This window comes from Macaca fascicularis, chromosome 5, assembly GCF_037993035.2.
Source record: "Macaca fascicularis isolate 582-1 chromosome 5, T2T-MFA8v1.1".
Taxonomy (NCBI): Eukaryota; Metazoa; Chordata; class Mammalia; order Primates; family Cercopithecidae; genus Macaca; species Macaca fascicularis.
Window position 1 is genome coordinate 127,759,280 of NC_088379.1, and position 20,208 is coordinate 127,779,487.

At 39.2% G+C, this 20,208-nt stretch overlaps 1 long non-coding RNA gene across 3 annotated transcripts; it reads left to right on the plus strand.

Moving 5' to 3' along the window:
- The first annotated feature begins 2,797 nt into the window (after positions 1–2,797).
- LOC135970993 (uncharacterized) lies at positions 2,798–19,353 on the plus strand. Of its 3 annotated transcripts, none has more exons than XR_010586978.2 (3): positions 2,798–2,923; positions 6,810–14,215; positions 16,333–19,353. It is a non-coding gene; the product is annotated as an uncharacterized lncRNA (long non-coding RNA). The 3 variants fall into 3 exon arrangements; XR_012435354.1 differs by lacking the exon at positions 16,333–19,353 and having other exon boundaries at positions 6,810–9,180; positions 14,049–16,286; XR_012435353.1 differs by lacking the exon at positions 16,333–19,353 and having other exon boundaries at positions 6,810–16,286.
- The last annotated feature ends 855 nt before the right edge of the window (positions 19,354–20,208 follow it).

The following is a 20,208-nucleotide window of genomic DNA, read 5'->3' on the forward strand; positions in this document are numbered from 1 at the left end:
ATGACTGGTCTTTAATTCCAGTGGAGTTTGTGTCTTACTAAGGAATCATCTTCACATCTTGGTGGCACCAGGGCCTCTGAGCACAGCTGTGTAGTTACTGCTCTACATCGAGGCCAGCCAAGGGGGTGAGAGAGGCTAGAAGCCCAAATCCAGCCCATTCTTCCCTCACTAAGCCTTGTCCCCAGAGGAAGGTGCACCTGCTTCTTCACACAAAAGTGTTGTGTGGTTGCCAAGTCTTTAAGCCAAGGGGGTATGTCCTTATCCACCACCCTGGCCCTCTACCCTATATTCTTAGTGATTAAAGCACATTCAGGAAGTATTAGTTTACTGGGGTTGCTACAATGAAGTGTCATGGACGGGGAGGCTTGAACAACAGAATTTTATTTCCTCACAATTCGGGAGGCTGGAAGTTGGAGATAAGGTGTCAGCAAGGTTGTTTCTTTTTAAGGCATCTTTCCTTGGATTGCAGATGGCTGCCTTCTTACTGTGTTTTCAAATGGTCTTCTCTTTGTATGTGACTGTTTCTTAATTTTTTCCTCTTATAAGGACACCCATCGTGTTGGATTAGGGCCCACTCTTACTACCTCATTTTAACTGAATTACTGTTTTTTGTTTTTTTGTTTTTTTCTGAGACAGACTCTCTCTCTGTTGCCCAGGCTGGAGTGCAGCAGTGCGATTTCAGCTCACTGCAACCTCCATCTCCCAGGTTCAAGCAATTCTCCTGCCTCAGCCTCCTGAGTAGCTAGAATTACAGGCATGCGCTACCACACCTGGCTAAGTTTTGTATTTTTAGTAGAGACGGGGGTTTCACCATGTTGGCCAGGCTGGTCTCGAACTCCTAACCTCCTGATCTGCCTGCTTCGGCCTCCCAAAGTGCTGGGATTACAGGTGTGTGGAAGGACTCAACTGAGTTTGTAACAAAGGGCAATCTCTTTATTGTATTCTGGAGGTAAACAGATATTTAAAAATCCATTTTATAGGTAGACAAAGTGAGGCCCAAAGCAAAGCAGGAATTTCCTGTGGCCTTATAGTTAGAAGTAGCCGCTTTGGAGTCTGACCAATTTAGGTTCAAATTCTGGCTCTATCACTTCCAGCTGTGGACAAACCACTTATTTCACCCAAGCCTCAATCTCCTAATCTATAAAATTAAGACTAATAATATATACTTCATGGTGTGATTATGAGACTAAAATAAGAAAATATATGTAAAGCACTTAGAAATAGTAAATGTCTAATACCTGGCTTTATCATTGATAAAAATAATTGATAGATTTCATTTAGTATTCCAATCAGATGTTGCAGGTAGATGTTAAAGGATTTTTTTAAAAAGTAAAGTCATGACTCTCATACAGATATAAAATAAGCACATATCTCATGCCTGTAATCCCAGCACTTTGAGAAGCTGAGGCAGGCAGATCACAAGATCAGGAGTTCAAGACCAGCCTGACCAACACGATGAAACCCCGTCTCTGCTAAAAATACAAAAATTAGCTGGACGTGGTGGCACACACCTGTAATCCCAGCTACTCAGGAGGCTGAGGCAAGAGAATCGCTTGAACCAGGAGGTGGAGGCTGCAGTGAACCGAGTGGCAGGCTGCACTCCAGCCTGGCAGCAGAACGAGATTCTGTCTCAAAAGAAAAAAAAAAGAAGAAAAAAAAAGCACATATCAAATATTTTATTTAACTAATCAACAAAGAAACCAGTAAGAAGATATAACCAGTTCCAAAGTATGCATTAATCAGCTACTGGTAATGCTGAAATGAATTTGCAAACAGATAGAAAACTGTCAATATCCACAGAGCCATAGCCAGTTTTATTCCACATGAAAATATTCCTTTGCTTTTCTTTGGGGAAAAATCATTTTCATTACTGAGTTATAAAATTGTTCAAAGACTGAAGTCTCAGACCCCCTGTAGAACCAGATGATGTGGAAGGGTGTGCTAGAAAGGATGTCCAGTGATCTTTATTTTTTTTCCATTCTTTCACAATTTTTCCTGATACAAAGGATTAAATTTCCTTATTAGTAAAATGAGAGATTTGGAGTAGTGATTTTTGAGACCTTTTCAGTTCCAACATGCTATGACTCCGATTCCTTGCCCATTATCTTTGTGTGTGCATAAAGGCTCTTGGAATCTTTCGTTGTTATGTTAGAACTATTGTAATAGATACTATTGTACTAGTTGAAATCAGTCATAACTATGAGTGCATCCTTAGGCTTTCTCTGTGTAAAAATAAAATCAAACCAAGATCCTATTTAATTTCCAGTTACTTTTAGGGTCTGTGTGTGTGCCCACACAAGGGTCAATGGAAGCAGATCCTGAGAGCAGGCATTCCAGATGTATTTGTTTACCTATGGCTACCTAAGGAAGACACTTGGTAACCTGGTTAATATGACAAACCAGAAAAATATTATGTAGACTTTGCAGATGATAAAATTTAGGATGCAGTTAATCAAGTTTTCTCGAATTCTTATAGGCTTTGATCTGCAGGGCAAATATAGCAGATCTTCCTGAGACTGCTTTGGGATAATGGAGGTGGTCATAGTAGTGTTGGTGCAGGACAGTTCTCCAGGCAGCCTTGGACTGGCCCAGTTCTCTCCCTTTTTCACTTGCAGTTCTCAATAATAACTGCAGAATGTGCTGGGAACGCACCATCCTGAGATAAGGGAGGAGCTGGCCGGAACAGCCTGGGCTCTGTTCCAGGCCTTCCCACAGCCAGAACAGGATGTCCTCCACACTTCAGCCCAGTATATCATGTGACCCTGAAGTATATCACCTGGGACTGGCTGCCTTTCAGGGTCCCTTTCCTGCGTTGCAAGTAGGGCAGCACAGTCTGTGCTCCGTCCATCCTGGGCAGCTTTCTTGGGCCTTGAGGGAACAGCTCACAGTGAATCAGGATTCTGTTGTCCTTTGCTGCCTATTGGTGAGTAATAAACCCTCTTCACATAACTCGTTGTGTGTGTGGGTGCTCTGCCTCACTGGGCTCAGACAAGTTGGTAACTGGTGCGCAGTAAAACTGCTTCCCAGTTGAGGGTGTCAAAATTGGTGTTGGAGCTGGTGGTACCCATGTTAGGTAATGAAGGAGGATGGAAGGAGATGGGAGTGTGATTTTGTTGTTGTTGTTTATTTCTCCTCTATTAGACTCTAGTCTCTAAACTTTAAAGCAGTGGAGAAGAGAGTCAGAAGCTTGTAAGTTATGTAATTTGATGCTTAATAAATGTTTGTTGAATGATTGTACTTCTTCCTTTCTCTAAACATAGAGCCCATGTAACCTAAAAAGCTCTCGATCTACTAAGCTTTTAGAAAACCTACCATATTTAAGGGTATAAAAACATGAGTAGTGATGCTGTGTGACTGATATATTTTGAGGATAAATATTCTGCTTTGTAGATTTTGTCAGGTAAAACCCTACTCAGTTTAGAAATCAACATCAAAACTTCTTTTTTATTTAAATTTGTTTATTCTTATTTAAATAATCTCATTTTAACTAAAAGGATATTCTTGATGGTAAAACATGAAAACAATCACATTTCTTAGTTTTAATCTTCCTTTTCTTTCATCCTAGTCATTTCTGTAGAAACAGAGGCTGAAATGACTGGGTAGCATTATGGAGGATTTCTGGTAATAACAACACCTACACAGTGTGCTGCAGGAAATAGCGAGTCCATACCCGATAATTATGACTTGATGAATCATAGAAGAATTTAGGAGCATTGCGACTGAATGTTGAAGATTTACATTCCAAATATATTTTTATTGCACCAATAACGTAACTTACACATTCAAGGGGAAAAAATATCAAAGATCTAGGTTTTATACATGCACATGTACACATTTATGTCTATCTACATAGATCTAGACATGCACAAATGTGGGGCAAGCAAGGAGCAGGGGGCGGACATAGAGGATGAGGTGGTGAGAGAAGATAGTGATTTTTCGTTAACAGTGATGAATACCTCTAATGTGGAAGTCAAGTGACGTTTATTCATTTATTCTATCATTGAAATAACCCTGAGAAGTAGGCACTAGTGACACCACTTTATAGATGAAGAAAATGAGACTTAATAGTAAGTAGCAGAGCCCAGTTTTGAACCAAGATAAGCCTGGTTCCAAAGCTGACAGGACACATCGTAAGACCTTTCCTGTTGTTCCTGAACTGCAACTGGGGCCCCAAACTAAAGTAAAAAACCAGTGAGTACCTCTACATTTTAAAAACAGAGATCTGCCAGAAGCTGTAGCCCATCACATTCTCCTGGGGCTTCAAGCAGCACGATTGCTCCTGCTACTAATCCTAAGCTTCTCCCATCTCTGCTTCCTGTCCACAGAAAGGACTGAGAGGAAAAGAGGTATAGCTTTCCTCTCCCCAAAGCTCATGGAAAGGGAGAGAAAAAAGCAACCAGAATTTCTTCTAAAGATCAATTTCTTCCTAGAAGAAGAGGAAATCAACATTCTTTTTTTAAGACAGGGTCTTGCTCTGTCACCCAGGCTAGAGTGCAGTTGCATAATAACAGCTCACTGCAGCCTTGAACTCCTGGGCTCAAGTGATCCTCCTGCCTCAGCACCCACAGTAGCTGGAACTACAGGCACATGCCACCAGCTGATTTTTTCAAATTGTTTAGTAGAGATGTAGTCTTGCTCTGTTACCCAGGCTGGAGACCAGCATTTTTATCATCATAATGGGGATTTGCTTCAAGAGTGGACATGTTGCTTAACCCCCATGTAGCTGGAATAGGAGCAAAGAGATCTGGAGAGAGAGAGCATGGTGAGGTCCAAGGACCACTCTGTTCTTAATTTGTCAGTCTCTGATAGAAGATGGATCCTATATGTTCCTGCTGACCTAACACTTTGCTGAAAAGTGAGAATTAGGGCTAGTCTTGAACAATGTCTGCAGTGTAGGCTATGTGTGTATTGGAAAAGAGGATGCTGGCTAAGAAGCACATGCATTGCAGGCCATCAACTGGGCCTGCCTGGAATAGATGGCCAAGCCTGGCAAAGGAGAGCCAGTGCCTAAGGAATCTTCACCCAAATAACCCCTTCATTTGCAAAGGATGTTAGCACCTCCTCATCAGGATGTTGACTGCATTGAATAGAAATGCATCATGGCCAGCCAAGAAGAGGTCTGTAAGTCTGCCCTTCCTCCCTCATCCCCAGTTGCAATTAGGAAAAGAGGAGGAGAAAAATGGATACAGAACAGATCTTTTCAGGCAGAACTACCCTGAGTTAGAGGAAGGAGAAGACACCTTTCAATGAGTTTGAGAACAGGACTGAATATTATATAGGAGAATTAGAATGCTTTAATAATCAAAATGCGCTAAAAATTTGTAAAATTTTTGTTCCATAATTGTTATAGTAAAGTACAAAACTTTTATATTTATACCATCCCAATAAAAGCAAGCATAGTCACCAAGCCGGTTACTCTACCATTCTCTCCTCTTGTAATCCTGATTAGGATTACATTATATATCCAGAGGCATATCGCCAGCTCCTTCTCTCTTCCTTGTTTGCTCATTTCAGAGGAAGAGAAGGGGCTGGTTGGTTAACGTTTATTGGGTCTCCTTTCCTAAGTAGGCAGAATCACTGTATTGAAAGGCTATGAGGACCTGCCACTATCTTTCAGGTCTATGTCCTCCTACACAACATTTGTCTTCATGGACTTGGAGTCTGCCCTGCAATCAATCAGTCTCTCTCTCTCTCTCTCTCTCTCTCTCTCTCTCTCTTTCTCTCTCTCATAATCCAGATTAGGTAGGGAGCCAGAGGCATATCGCCAGCACTTCATGGCGCTTCTTAAGACTTCTCCAGCCAAGGGTAGTGGTGAATAGCTGTAGTCCCAGCTATTCAGGAGGCTGGGGCAGGAGGATCACCTGATCCCAGAAGTTTGACGTTAGGGTGAGCTATGGTGCCACTGCACTGCAGCCTGGGCAACAGACTGAGATTCCGTCTCTAAAAAAAACAAAAATTAAAAATAGACTTCCCCAATTAATTGGAATTTTTCAAAGCTCATGAGAAGGTGCACATGCTTCCCATAGTACCTCCCTCAGTGCTTCTGCCTCCGTTGGGCATCCACTACCCATTAGCCTGACTTAATGGGAAAGTTCCTAGCTGGCTCTATTTGCCACAGTTCTGAGATGAAGAAAGAGGGATGCAGCAACCACTGCAGGACTAGTGGATCAAACTTTTAAAATTCAAATTCAGGAAAATCTTGAGTCTTTTATTTTTTAATTAATTTATTTACTTATGCATGTATTAATTAATTTATTCATTTATTTATTGATACAGAGTCATACTCTGTTGCCCAGGTTGGAGGGCGGGGTGTGATGATAGCTCATTGCAACCTCAAACTCTTGGGCTGAAGCCCTTTTCCTGCCTCAGCCTCTCAAACAGCTGGGACCACAGGTTTGCATCACCACACCCAGATAATTCTTAATTGTTTTTGTAGAGACGGTGTCTCACTATGTAGCCCAGGCTGGTTATTAACTTTTGGGCTCAAGTGATGCTCCCACCTCAGCATACCAAAGTGCCAAGATTACAACCGTAAGTCACCATGCCTGGCCAGGTCTTGAATCTTCAAATGGCAGGGTTAGGCACTGTGCCTTTGCAAGGCATGCCACTCAAAAGGTAACAGTAAAACAGCAAAAGGACTAACACAACTAACTCCATTTTTGTTTAAGGGGCTTCCCCATTCTTACATGTAAACTAGGATAATTTTAGAGCACCGAGATAAAATGCAAAAACAATAATCATGCAGTTTTAAAAACTAACTCTGGGATTAAAGGCAAAGTATATAAACAATTGGCTATGTTTTGTTAAAGATTTACAGGAGCATTGTGACCTGACCAAGGACAAAGAAGATCCCAACTTCGTTGGACCCTAGCTGGCATCCAGATGCCTGCAATTGTCATCACCTCTTGATCTAAACCACCTTTTCCTCCTCATATTCACCTACCATAAAAACCTTCTTGCCAGCCAGGAAAATTTAAGACAGTACTTTAGAAGTTAAGTTCTAAGCTAGTTCACCATTTTCTCTGTTTTGCTGGCTTTATGAATAAGCCTGCTTTTTCTGCCACCAATTCTTCTCTCTCATGTTTGGCTTTTGAGCAGCCAAAACTGGGTTCAGTTACAAAGAGCTTGCCCTGTTTCTTTTGCCCTTATCCCCAAACATGGACACCTGACTCTCCAAGTAGAACTAATTTAAGTCCATTGGGTTCATAATCATTGTGGTAGATTGCAGCATTGACTTCAATTCTAAGTCAGCCAGGAACTCTCCCATCAAGTCAGCCCCTTCCTGTGTCTACAATCATTTCAATGAACTTTGCAGTTCTTCCCACTAATGAAGCAGAATATATTTCTCCACACCTTAACTTTGGGTTCAGCCATATGACTTGGTTTGGGCAACTGAAGAAAGTGGAAATGACAAAGGTCCATGATGAGCTTAGGGCTTAAGATGCCTTGAATTTGCTTCATGATCTCTTGCACATCTGCTGTCACCATAAGAAGAACTTCCCCGAACATTCTGTCCCCTCTACCTAGGCACAAGAATGAGCATGTTGGAGGCCAACCTGAACCCAAATCATTGTGAGCAGCCAAGACTAGCTGGATACATAACTTGAAAGGGCACTGCCCAGATAGCTCAGCCTCAATCAGTCAGTCCTCAGACACATGAGTCATATAAATAGTTTTTATTTTAAGCCACTGAATTTTGGGGTGGAGCTTATAAGATACCAAAAGCTAATTGAGGCCAGGTGCAGTGGCTTATGCGTGTAGTCCTAGCACTTTGGGAGGCCAAGGTGGGAGGATTGTTTGAGCCCAGGAGTTTGAGACCAGCTTTGGTAACACAGCAAAACCCTACCTCTACCAAAAACAAAACAAAAAATTTTTAAAGCTAACTGATAAAATCATTTATCTAATTCAGTGAGTAAGTGTGGTAGAAGTTAAGCCAGAAAAAAATGCTATATTATTTCTTGAATAATTTCCCCTTGGACTGCACTTGTTAAATTAACAAGTGATTAAATTAATCCTAGTTTGTATTATTTGCTGAAATGTGTATGTTTCCTAGCATAGCCTAAGAAGAAAATGTATCTTCACTCTCATTTTGTAGAACTCTGACAGGACCGTACAGTCATTGCTGACAAAGCCCAGTCCTACATATCATCATAGTACATGAGGTGCGTGTACAGTTAATGTGAAAAATAAGCTCAATTGTCTTGATATGTTGCAGTCCAAAACGTCATTTATGAGTCATTTATTTAGAACTCAGAACACTCTTTCCCATAGAAACAATATTATACTGTTTCCAGGCAAACAACAAAAACACATTTAACCCCAAAATATAACTGACTGATATCAGTAGTCTGTTGGGAGATGACTTCTTCCTCATTGCTTGGATTTCCTTCTCCCTTTATGCTTCCTCTCTTTTCCTTGTTTGCTCTTTCCAGAGGAAGAGGAGGGGCTGGTTGGTCAAATTTTATTGGGCCTCCTTTCCTAAGTGGGTAGAATCGCCGTATTGAAAGGCTATGAGGACCTGCCACTATCTTTCAGGTCTGTGTCCTCCCACACAACGTTTGCCTTCATGAACTTGGAGTCTGCTCTGCAATCTCTCTCTCTCCCTCTCTCTCTCTCTGTCACTCTTCCTCCCTCCCTCCCTCTCCTTCCTTCCCAGATATACCTGAGCCTATGTTTCCCATGATATCTCTCTCTCTCTTCCTCCCTCCCTCTCTCTCCTTCCTTCCCAGACACACCTGAGCCTATGGTTCCCATGATTCATATGTACAAAGGAAATTCCACTGTAGTCTCAGGCCTAAGATGAATTCTCCATCCCAAAATACTGAAAATCCTTTATTCAGGCAGTTGTGCAGATTTTTAATAAATCAATGCTTAATGTCTCTCATTTGGCTGGTGATCCTTTGCTGGATACAACATCAGTCTGAATGCTGGAGGGATCGGGGTAACCAGCATTTAGAATTCCTAAGACTCTTCTTGGGAGGCTGAGGCAGGAGGACTCCTTGAGCCCGGGAGTGCAGGAGCAGCCTGAGTAACATGGCAAGACCCCATCTCAGAAAAGAAAAAAAATTCCTAAGACTCATTCCTCTTCTGTTCATCATTCCTTTGGGAAAAATTTTTCCTATGTTCCAACTGTGGAAGACTGGATACACCTTGAATGCAACCTCCTTTCATATCTTCAAGGTAAGACTCTCATTTTGCAATGACTCATCTTTTGGAAGAATCTCTAGTTCTTTCATGGAAGAGTAATGGTTATGTTTTGTTAGAAGAAAAGTTGATTTTGAAGAAACTAAGAGAGGCAGTAGAAACCATGTGTGTGTTCCATTTCTTTGAAAATTCCATAAACATGCATTAACTTACTCAGTTCAGAGCTCAGAGATTAAATTTTTCTCTAACCTTAGGATATAAATTTATTCTAATAAAAACTCGCAACATTACCTTTCTAATTCTGAGACTGTTCAGCAACATCACTATTTTAACTAACTTTTTTCCTCCGTTAAAACTGTATAACTTTATTCATTTTGTCTCTCCCCCTCCTTTTTTTTTTTTTTTTTTTAGAGAGAGAGATGGGGCCTTGCTATGTTGTCCAAGCTGTCCTCCAACTCATGGGCTCAAGCAATCCTCACGTGGCTTGTCTCATAGTTTTAAAAACCAAACTATTCAATATAGACATGTAGTTTCCCTGTTTATCACTAGAATTTTCTTTTTCAATTCATTCCGAAAGCAATTTCCCTCCACAGTCTATGTCTCACATCCTAAAAGAGATCATGTAAATTATCATTTAACTAGTTTCCCCACAAATTTTATAGCCAGCAAAATCTATTATTGATAACTATATATTTTAACTATAAAAATTTAATAAAATTGTTAAAACTTTGAGATTTTCCAGCCTTCCTTTTTTATAACTGGTACTTAAAAATGAATACAGATCTATATATCACATCTTACATACAATTCAAATACTTCTTAAGGCTTTACCTTCAGATAACAGTGGCTTGAACCATGGGCTTACAAATTGAGACCACCAAGTGAATCAATTCTGCATATCTACTACCAAAACCACTTTTAATATTCCCTCAGGAATGCATGCTCTTACACATTGTTGAGTAGCTCAGGGCTAATCGCCACTCACTCTGGGCCAGTGGAAGCCCCCACCCACAGCCAGGCCAGTTGCACAGGTGCTAGCTCTTCTTTGAGGTAGGTAGAGATGGGAGGCTCTGGTGCGGTAGAAGGCCAAATTCTCCTGGTTGGAAGAAGCTCCCCTGCTCTGCTGTGGGAGAGCATAAATGTTCTGAGAGAAGCAGGGACAAGAGAGGAAAGGGGAAAACACTGGCAGAATTTCATCCTAGCTCCATGTACCCAAAGGCCGGATTCATCCCTGCCCCTGCCACAGTTACATTCTCTTTAAAACACATTAAGACACTCCTTTCCTTTTCTCTCTCTCTCTTTCTTTCTCTTTCTTTCTTTCTTTCTTTCTTTCTTTCTTTCTTTCTTTCTTTCTTTCTTTCTTTCTTTCTTTCTTTTTTTCTTCTTTCTTTCTTTCTTTTCTTTCTCTTTCTCTCTCTCTCTCTCTCTCTCTTTTTTTTTTTTTTTTTTAAAACAAGGTCCTGCTCTTTTGCCCAGGCTGGAGTACAGCAGGGTAATCAAGGCTTACTGAAGCCTTCACCTCTCTGGCTCAAGTGATCCTCCCACATCAGCTTCCCAAGTAGCTGGAATCACAGGCATGGGCCACCACACCTGGCTAATTTTTCTATTTTTAGTAGAGACAGCATTTCAACATGTTGCCCAAGCTGGTCTTGAACTCCTGGGCTCAAGTGATCCACCGGCCTCAGCAAGACACCCTTTTCTTTGAATTACAGAAATGGGCATATGTCTGAGCCTGATCACTACTTTTGGCCACTTCATAAGCTCCCCTATCCGAGAGCCACCAACTGTTAGGAGGCCAGGAAGGAGGGTCCCAGGTACAGGTCAAAATCCCCTAGAGTTCCTGGACACCAGCATACTCTTTTGAGATGCCCACCCTCTTAAGCTTTGGAGGAGATGGGGATGACACTCTGGCCCTAACACTGCTCAACTTTCACCTGACATATATGGTATATTTCCTTAAGAAATCATAGCAAAAGTCATAGCAGTAGTAGTAATTTAAAAATCATAGTAAAATTTTTTTAATGTCTTATAGAATTTGGGATGTAGTATTATAAATATAAAAAAAGTCACTAACAGAATAAATTTAAAATGTCTCATCATAAAAAATGATAATCAAGGTGATGGATATGTTAATTAGCGTGATTTAATCATTGCCACATTCTATACAAACTGTATAATAAAACATCACATTGTGCCCCATACATGCATAAAATTAAAATTTGTCCATTAAAAATATTAATAATAAGTTTTAAAAATCATACAGCAACTCAAAAAGCTGTCAATTAATAAATATTTTAATATTGAACTAAGGCTCATTTTTTTTTTTTTTTTTTTTTTTTTTTTTTTTTGAGACGGAGTCTTGCTCTGTAACCCGGGCTGGAGTGCAGTGGCCGGATCTCAGCTCACTGCAAGCTCCGCCTCCCGGGTTCACGCCATTCTCCTGCCTCAGCCTCCGGAGTAGCTGGGACTACAGGCGCCCGCCACCTCGCCCGGCTAGTTTTTTGTATTTTTAGTAGAGACGGGGTTTCACGGTGTTAGCCAGGATGGTCTCGATCTCCTGACCTCGTGATCCGCCCGTCTCGGCCTCCCAAAGTGCTGGGATTACAGGCTTGAGCCACCGCGCCCGGCCCAGGCTCATTGTTATAACTATCAACGGTATTAACAAACAATGATAAAACATGTAAAATACTTTGTCCTTTAAGGTTATAAGGATGAAAAAAAGCATGTGCCTAAGAAAGCAAAACAACACCAAGAAACTGTAGATACAAACGATTTGTTTTATGAGTGTCTGTGTAGATACATGTATGTGTATATATATATCTATATATATGCACTAATATTTGTATAATAATCAATAAAAATGTAACATAGAAATGATATCTGCAAACATACAATTCCTTTTTAGTGTTTGAGCACTAAAGAAAGGTAGATCTTTATGTTAACATCTTGATTGACATAACTTTAAGGAAAAATTTTGCCTAACTACTTACAGGGTTTTGTGCTTTTGGTCCATTTATGTCGGAAATTCCCTTCAGGACTTACAATGGCAGAGTTTACTCAGTGTTTCTAAAAAATTATTAGAAGTTGTGAGAAATAAAGAAACTTGATAAATGAACACTAAGAAATAATAAATGGGAGCTAAAAACATAGACTACAGGATAACTATGTTGCAATAATACAAATTAGGGGTTTCCCTCTTGCTGGATAACTACCTTAATTCTCTGTCTCACTCTGAGCCCCTGATAAATAAGTTGATGATGACATGGATTTCAGTAGGTTACTCAGTGACTTTGAAAGAAATGTCTTAATGATGATCTTTATAAAAATAGTGTCTCAATTTAATTGCTAGCTATAAAAATGACAGATTTTTGCAATTATATGTGTGTGTGTGTGTGTGTGTGTGTGTGTGTATATACCTTTTTTTTTTTTTTTTTTTTTTTTGAGACAGAGTCTCACTCTGTTGCCTAGGCTGGGTTACAGTGGCGTGACCTTGGCTCACTGTAACCTCCACTTCCTGGGTTCAAGCTATTCTCCTGTCTCAGTCTCCCGAGTAGCCAGGATTACAGGCATGTGCCACCACGCCTGGCTAATTTTTTGTATTTTTAGTAGAGATGGGATTTCACCATATTGGCCAGGCTGGTCTCGAACTCCTAACCTTAATTGATCCACCCCTCTCGGCCTCCCAAACTGCTGGGATTGCAGGCATGAGCTACTGCGCCTGGCAATACATTCTTTTCAAAACCCTCAGATCCTTTTTACATAACACAGTTGCTAGGAAATAAAAAGTAAGATGTGGCTGAAAAAACCCAAACAGCTTGATATGTAGAAGTGCTCAAGTTTTTATCAGTTTTCCTCTGAAGGCTGCAACAACCTTAAGCCGAAGTCTTTTCTTGGGGATTATGTATATTGCCTAACTGTGGCGTAGACACATCATCCCTCTACCCCCACAGTAGGGGACATTTTAGTGACTTCTTGATTTTTCATGCCAAAGGTGACGGTAGATTATCCAAACAAATCTTATTTGACTTTCCAATGTGTTTTACAATTGTATTTGACTATGAAAGAAATGATCTAAAAATTCAGTCTTTGAAATTAAATAAAAATAATAAAAATCGAAGGCAGGAGAAACTGGAAAGCCATTCAACTTCCCGTGTTGACTCCTGCTCAGGAAACTTTCTTTTCCCAAGATAATGCAGGGAATCTGCATAGCACAACTTGGGCAGTATTTACTGGTCCGTTGCTCAGAGAGCCCCATAAATGTATGGAATTATTCATATCCATTTGTACCTTTTAGCTGTTAAGTATTTTTCCAGTTCTGCTGAGTTAGAGAGGCATCGTGTTACAGTGGAAAGAAAAAGGCATGGATAGACTGACAGTTATGGAAAGAAGACGGAGCAGGGGACAGTGAAGAGGAAATGGATTCGTTATGACACACAAATGTAAAATTCCCTAGTTAAGAACAGTACAGCATTTGTGCGTTTTTTTTTTTTTTTAATACGTAAAGGTATTGTTCAGTACTTTTCCATTAATTTTTCAAAGGTCTTGACCTCCTAATGAAAAATTTCTGACTAAAAGGGGTTTTCCTCACCACTCAGTTCCTTCTTCTGCTGGGTCCTACAGTGAATCAATATCTCGTATTTGGTCCTTCAGACAGTTGCCACGGAAATGAGAACTGCAAACACTTTCAGCTTTCTGGCTTCACTGTGGGATCCAGCATAGAACATGATTGAGCTGTCAGAGAACCTCCTGAAGGAAAGTTGTACCTGATAAGTAAGAGTTTCCAGAAAAATGGTGACACATACAGGAAGAAAAATAGATTGTTTAACTCAGTCTGAAAAATCCCTTTTGATTCATAGACTGTCTACATGATTGAAACATACGAAACCATCTCTTTCTCTAAGCAGGTTCTTCTCAATTCACATACGAGCACCTCCGGGGGCAAATAAAACTTCTCTGTGTAGGCATGAGGAGGAATCACATTAGCAGAAGGAAAATAAGGTGCTGTAGAAATGAGAAAGTGCTGTAGAAATGAGAACGCAAATTGCTAACCTGGAGGAGAGAGAGTGGCAGGGTGAGTAAAAGAGAGGGCATCTGATGCCATTTAAACCATTTTTAAGGAAACCTAAATATCCTGATTGAAAAAGGAAGAAAAAGGAAGTCACTGTAGATGTCAACGAACACACGGGCTTTCCACAACTGGAATGAGAGACAATTTGGAGCTTGATGGACTCCCCTGCAATAGACTTGAAACTTTATTTGTGTCATTTGGTCGCAGCAAATGGGACCTGGCTTTTCTGGGAAAGAATTCCAGCTGCCAGTTTGAATCCACTGAGTAGTTCTTTCCAGTGCCAATTATAATCTTGAAAGATGCAGTCCCAAATACCCTAATTCTGAATGTTGAAATCCCAAAAGATCAAAATCCCTAACATCCAAAATCCCCAAAATCACAACCATGAAAGATTAAAACCCTGAATGCTGAATTCTGGGGAAAAGGATTAGTGTGTGTTCAGTTGCACGCTGGATAGTTACATCATGTTAGTTGCATCAAGTTAGTCAGAACTATTATCTTGCTGTCTTTATTTGGAAATTAAATGTGGTTTAAGGTGATCCATATGGGTGACAAAGGGTGGACTTGTGTATAGCCTACAAGCCTGGTAAAGCATTATTTTGGATGTGTCTGTAAGGGTTTTCTCAGAGGAGATTAGTGTGTGAGTCTGAGTGGGTTAACTAGGTGTGGGGGATCTGCTGTCAATGTTGAAGGACACCATCCAATCAGCTGGAGGCCAGGAGAGAGAAGAAACACATAAGGCAAATTGGTCTCTCTCTGAGAGCTGGGGTAGACCTTCTGCTGCCTTGGACACTAGAACTCCAGGTTCACCAGTCTTCGGACTCAGGACTTTCACAAGCCATCTCCTAGGTGCTGAGGCTTCCAGCCACAAACTGAGTTACAATATCAGCTTTCCTAGTTCTGTGAACTTCAGACTTGGACTGAACCAAGTCTCTAGCTTGCAGATGGCCTGTTGTGGAACTTCTCAGCCTCCATAACTGTGTGAGCCCATCTTACTGATAAAGCTCCTGTCCTCTATCTATACACATATCCTATTTGTTCTGTCTCTCTGGAGAACCTTGACTAAAATAGATTTGGTATTAAGGAAGCCAAATGTCATTCCTCCTTACTGTATTACTTGCAACATAACGGGAGAGATCTGTGAAATTTTTCTCTCACAAAAGGCTATGATGATCTAAGTGTATGAGGCCTCTTAATAGTGAAAGATAAAACTTTAAAAGCTAATTACTATTGGCATTGTGAAAGCAGAAAATCACTTAATTGCAATGACTGAGCAATAACCAGACTTTCAAATGGACTGTGCATACTTACAAAATTTGTAGACCACAGTCACTCTTCAAGTACAAGTGCAGTGAGTGTGTCAAAAATCATAGAAGAAGTAAAAATGCAAATGAAAAATACAGAAATCTCCCTTGCCAAATTATTCAATCATATACAACTTATACTCTTTCACATATAGTGCCAATTTCCTATGCTATGTTTGCTTCATTTCCAGTACTGGAGATATAAGTTGTGTAAAGACTTCTGTAGAGTTCTAATTTGTTTTATGCATTTTTTGCAAATTTGACTCTATGAAAGTGCAATATCGGAACGTTGACTTTGTGTGTAAGCATTGTGCGTGTATATGAAAATGTCAAAACTTCCTTAATAATGAAGAGATGTCCCTTCTGTACATCTGAATTTGTGAAAGATAAAATATCTCAAGATGTCAGCTACTTGGGCAACTGCATATGTGGTGGTGACTCAATGTGGTTTTTGATGGGTCTCATTGAAACATGCAGGTTGTCCATCATAGTATTTCAGATGACTGCATTTATAAAGCTGGGTGCACATAGTTACCAACCATAGTGACATGTGTTTATACATTTCACTTTTTGACTTATTTATTAATGAATATGGTTTATCTGCTCATAACTGTTATATGCATGTGGCTATCATTAGAATACTTGAGTGCTTATGCTTGCAAAAATGTGTATGTTATTATTGCCTATTTTATGGTGTAAAGTGGCCTATGATGTGTTCTGTCATGTTTTTATATGTTTCTCAAATAAATTCCCTTTAAAATGTAAATAAATGTATTTTTTTAATTTTTTTAAATTACTTTTTCTACCTGGGTTTAGTGGCACATGCCTGTAGTCCCACCCAGCTACATGGGAGGCTGAAGCAGGAGGATTACTTGAGCCCAGGAGTTCGAGGCTGCCATATGCTATGCTCGTGCCTGTGAATAGCCATTGCACTCCAACCTGAGCAACAAGCAAGACCCTATCGCTAAATAAATAAGTTTTTCTCCGAATTATATATTTGGTATTTTGATCTTTCGGGATTTCAACATTTGGAATTAAGGCAATAGGGATTGTATCTTTTGGGATTATGCCCCAACTCAACTCTATCCTATGTCATTGACCTCTAGAGATATTCTACTGGATTGAGTAAGGTCAGTGTTTTTCATACTGGGATTAGAGAACAGATCACTCCTCGTGGTGTCATGGCTGTAAAAGATGAGATTTGATTGGCAGAAGCCAATTAGACAACTGCTTGGAAGACTTGCCAGATGTCAGTGCAATGGGAAGGAGAAATTGCAATTTGAAAAGATTATACCCTTTTTCATTTGGGATTTTTAAGTTCTTCCAGGTAAAAATATCTCATGTATACAGTTGCTGGTGGGTATGTAAATTTTACAACCACTTTGGGGAATAATTTGGAAGTACCTAGAAAAGTTGAAGATGCACGTCCCATACAACCCAGCAATTTCACTTCCAAGTGGCTGCTATGGACTGAATTGTGTCCTCTCAAATTCACATGTTAAAGCCTTAACCTTCAATGTATCTAGTCACAGGGTCTTTAGGAGATATTTAAGGTTAAATGTGGTTATAAGGATGAGGCCCTGATGCAGTAACACTGTGTCTTTCTAACAAGAGGAAGAGAAAGAGATCTCATTCTCCCTCTCTTTCTGCCACATAAAGACACAGTGGGTGGCCACCTACAAGGCAGCAAAAGGGGCCTCACCAGAGCCCAGTTCTCCTTGGTACCTTGATCTCAGACTTCCGTCCTCCAGAACTGTGAGAAAATAAGTTTTGCTTGTTTAATCTACTCAGTCTATGGTGTTTTGTATTTTCATTTGCATGGTATTTTGCAGCCTGAGCAGTCCAAGACAGTGGCTATCCTAGAAAAGCTTTTATGTGTGTCCAGGAAGACAAAATACAAAGTACATATTCATCATACCATTGTTCCTAATAATAAAATTACAGAAACTGGCCAGGCATGGTGACTCATGCCAATAATACCAGCACTTTGGGAGGTCGAGGTGGACGGATCACTTGAGGTCAGGAGTTCAAGACCAGCTTGGCCAACAAGGTGAAACCCCGTCTCTACCAAAAAAAAAAAATACACACACACACACACACACACACACACACGCACATATGTATGTATAAACAAGCTAACTTCCTGTAAAGAAACTATTTATATAACCAAATTCCGTACAACAGTTGAAATGAATGAACTCCAATAACAGGTATTCATATAAATAAACCTCAAAAATATAGTGTCAAGAAATGTCAAGCTGTAAAAGAATGCTTATACATGATATCTTGTAAAATTTAAAACATAAAACAATAGTTTTGGAAACATACTTGTATAAACAAAAATAAGCATTATTTAATGCATGCTTATCATGACAATACATGGTTATCATGTTTTACATAGTTGAGGAAACAGAATTTTGGCTTTTTTAATTCGTTAGGGCCACCTACCACCAGATACCCGATGAGATTCTTTAACCTGTAGTTCATGAAAAATAAATAAAGACTTGAAGGAGAATTACCAATTATTCTGAGGAATAAAGGCTAAATACACAACTTATGTGTGCATAATTTCATACTACACAGTTGGAGGCATGATACTAGATAATATTTACACACACACACAAAAACTACATGCTTAGCCAGCATAGGTAAGAAAATGGTCTTTATACTTGCTCAAATTAGATTGCTGTCTTTTTTCATTTTCCAGGCTTTGTGAATTCTCTAGTATGTCCTAAACTATTCTCATCCATCACTTTCACCAACAGAGTCCTTATCTCTATTTGGAAAAAAAACAAAACTCAGCCTCCTGCTTATCTGATTGTCCAAAATTCACTTAAAATCCTGCTTTGACAAGTAGTATTTCTAAGGATGTTCTCTACTTTCAACATGCTTTGTGGTTCTCTGACCGGGTACCTGTTTGATATTCCCCTCCCGGGTAGATTAAAGGGGTGTTTTAACTCTGATCTTTGGCAGGAAGAGTGCCTTTTCATTTGGGCTAGCAGTGAAAACATCAATGTGTGTGATTTCTTGTCTTCCACCACGAAACACTCCTCGGGGCACAGCAGTTCAAGGGTGCTTTGTAAGTGATATTCTGGAATCACTACTTGCATTTATAGATTTTTACATCATTTTATATGGTTTCATGTTTTATTTATCCATGATATACTTCCAAAAGAAGTAAAAGAAACCTACATATTTCCAATAAAAACACAGAAATAAAAAAATATAATACAGTGCACCTATTTTTTCTATCAGCTTAAAATTAATATAAAGAATCTTATCCCAGGACATAATTTACTTTGACTTGGGTCACATTTTTTACATACAGTTTGTTCTTTTGTTTATGTCGGTTTTTCCCAAACTGAGTTTTATACAACTGTTATTAAGTCTTTTGGTAAGTGTGAAGAAAAAAAGTGTTTCATTGTCAAATAAACTGGTATAATTGGGGTTAGAACAAATTCAGTAAGTTTCACTTTTGAAGACCTTCTCAGAGGCTATATGTGGCTATACATTAGAAACCCCAAGAGTTGCTAAAGTATACAGTGTAACCACACCCTCACTTCCTTTTCAATGTTGTATTATAGAATGCTTATTGATGTCACAGATTCTGTATTATTTCATATTTAGGCAGATTATAGTTCAAATCCCTTGGATTTATTGTTCAAATCCATTTTTATAATTAGTTTCCTAATCTCATTTTTAAATACAATTGAATTTTATACTTCTTTTAATTTAAATTATGAAATTTACGTTCATAAAAATTCAAATCACACAGAGGTACAGTGAATAAAAAATAAACATTTTCACCCTCTCCAGAATCACATTCTTTTCCCTCAGAAGTAACCATTGACTAGAGTTTGGTGAGTCTCTTTTTAAGTCACTTTTTACAAAACAATCAAGTTACTATTTCAAATCGTCTGAGGAAAACAACAGATATCTTCAAAATTGGATTAGAAAAAAATATTTTACAAGTATCTTCAAATTTTATTTATTTATTTATTTCACTGATAATTCATTGGCTACATTTCAAATAGTGTCACATTTGGTTTTAGGTGAAACTTTTGACTTTTCATTAACATAAGTGGTTACCAAGAAAATAAGTTGAAGAATATATAATTTCTTTACATTTTCCCATAAATTATACTAGATAAATTTAATCTTTAACTGTAGTCTTTCTTTAAACCCTTCACTAATTTATGTCAAACTATCAAAATAAGCATAAATCAAACCATACCCTCACTCCCCGAACAGACAAGACCTCAACGCCCTCTAGTGGAGTGGCCTCCATGCTCCATTGTAGGGCACCGATCCCTATCCTAGTGGGTAAGCCAAAGTGAATGAGCTCTTAATGACGATGAAATTATAACTCGTCAAGGTTAGAATGGTACTCCCTCTTTCATTCATTTAACAAATAGTTAGACTTGCTTTAAAAGAAATTAAGTTAAAATGAGCCATCACCAAGAAAACAAGAAAAAACTATGAGGGGAAATATCCACATATAAGATATCAAAGAATAACTTTATCATTATAGAAAATCAGTCTCTGATCTTCCAAGTATCTGTTTGTCTTGACTTCTTACTCTTGGTCACATCACAACTCTTTACTACTGAATTTACAGAGATTTAAATCTATTCTGTCTTTTTTTTTAAGTGCTTAGCGTATGTTTGTCTTTAATTTCACTTCTCTGGATTT